Raw genomic sequence first — 2,570 nt, forward strand, 5'->3', positions numbered from 1 at the left:
GATGCAACAGTCACAGATGCAACAGTTGCAGACACAGAATCAAGATTGAAAGAGATCAGCCACACACATGCAAAAGCTAACAAGTTACTCCTGAACTGAGCAATTCAATCAAAAAGAATATGAGACTCACTTATTAAGAAATTGAGTCTCAAGATGAAAATGTAAGTTCTTGTACACAATGAGAGTTCTGAGAAGTTTCAATCTAGATGATTTGAGCTATATAAAATACTTAAATCACATTCTCTGAGAACATACACATTGAAAGAATCAGAGAAACAAGTCTTATGCAACTTAATCAATGATTCATAACTTATGAAAGTAAAGATACAAGACCTGAGCAGATTATAATCATCTGCAGCACTATCATCAGTATTGAAAAAGAAGAAACTTACAATTGAAAAGTCTCATGAAGTAAGAGAAATCATAGACACTTACAAACCAGATAATCTTACTTATTTCAATCTTTTCACAATTATAAGGAAAGAATGAAAAGTAATGAAGAAATCAGACAAACATCACACTTTAATAAGTGATGAGACTGTAGCTGATTGTACAATAACACATCACAGACAGCAGATGCAACATGACAAAGAGCAGTCTCAGAGTGACAGACTTACACATGAGTTAGATCACAGAAGAAAAAGAAATTCAGAGTTGAATTTGACTGTTTACACTAGTTCAATTGCAGAGATCACAGAGAACAAACTATCTGAAACATTCATGAATATGTGAGATCAAGTCATCTCAATTCCTGAGAATGCTCAGAGATCAGACAAGGTTAGTTTCAATGAGCTGTTCACTGTAGTGATCTGAGTGAGTGAAGAGAGACAGTATAATGTATGAGACAGAATTACAAAAGATGAAAGCTGCTGAACCTAGTCACTGAACACTGTATTATATAGAGATCATATAAGAGTAGTGACTAGCAGATAAAGAAAAAGCATAAGAAAAGAAATAATAAATTGATCATCAACTGTAAGAGTCAGCTGTAAAAGACAAATGTTATTATACATATCTCATTCATTTTCATACATCATATATTAATCTATTTCCAACATCACATCACCTGAAAAACATCAAAAACAAAGAAAATCTCAAAACTTGAGATTCACAAGAGATTTGAGAGCTGTAAGTCACTCTCATAATAACACTGTGCACATCTCTGATTCCTCTATCACTCTGCATACAACATTAATGTCATTTATCACAAGATTGGCTGAAATGCCAATATAGGAATGTGTACATGTATGTGTAGAGAAATTGAAGAAGAGTGTGAGACTCACAGAATCAGAAGCCAGAGCAGAGAGAGTGAAGGCAGAAGAAATGAAAGAGAGAGATACAGAACTGAATGAATGATGAGAGTCACTCAGGGCTGAATACTTACAATTCAGTGTGTGCACAACCTTCCCTGCAGAAGAGAAAGAGAAAGTGATGAGAGAAGCTTGAAGATAGAAGAGAATAGTCTCAGCAGTATTATCATCTTTGATCAGAATAACCTCTGATATCAGAGCAACTAAGAATCATTATTAGTATATGAAAATTGCAAAATCAGAGATGAGAACAGTTACTGAATGAATATCTGCTGATCTTAGAGTTGTACACATAATTACAACATGCATGAGGCTTCTCAGAAAGAGAGAGAGAGATACAGAGAAATGCAGGAAGCAGAACACAGCATACAAACAGCTCATTCTCACAACAACATCTCAGACAAGGCATACAAGTCTCATGTCTGTGAGTGTAAAAGAGTACAACATTCATATTCCTGTTTCTGAAAACACAGATATTCTTCATCTGTATCATGAAGTTGAATGATAAACATTAGAGAATAGACTGATATAAGTCAATCATTCTGAAGATATTCATCAGAGCAGATGTACTTATAATATTGAATTTAATAGTTGTGAAAAGTTTCTTGATATCTGTGAATATCATGACTTCATGCACAGTAAAACTCATAATAATTTTCTCTAAGAACAGAAAAATCAGTGTCAGAAAGAAAAGATGAAAAGAAAATGACTTACAATCTTAACACTGTTAAAGAGAAGAGTGATTCTCTGATATGAATGAACAATTCTCTCATTATAAATATTTAAAATGAATGTAATAATCAGTGTCTGTGACTGAGCTTCAGATAGTTGTGTTATACACTGTCTTTATACAATAAATTATTCTGAGAGTCAGTAAGAAGAGCAGGAGTATACACACTGAGAGAGATGATTCATTAAGTCTATACAATATCTTCTTGAAATGAGAAGAGCTGATAACAAAAGCAGAGACAGTAAAACCAGAAGTAGCAGAAGTGAGAGTTGTAGGAACAGAGATAGCAGAAGAGGAATCAGACACAGAGACAGATGTAGAAGATTAAGAGAAAGTAGCAGAGAAAGAAATAGAGAGAGCAGAGAAGAACATGAGAGACCTGATCACACATGATATAAGTAATTTCTTTATTATCACATTCTTCAAGTTCTCAATCAATGATTCAACACTGAGTTCACTATCATTAGCAGACACAGATCTGTCAACATGTGAAGATTCTATATGAATAAAAACAAACACATCAGCATCTG

The sequence above is a fragment of the Blastomyces dermatitidis genome (genome assembly GCF_000003525.1).
Source record: "Blastomyces dermatitidis ER-3 genomic scaffold supercont1.2, whole genome shotgun sequence".
Classification (NCBI taxonomy): domain Eukaryota; kingdom Fungi; phylum Ascomycota; class Eurotiomycetes; order Onygenales; family Ajellomycetaceae; genus Blastomyces; species Blastomyces dermatitidis.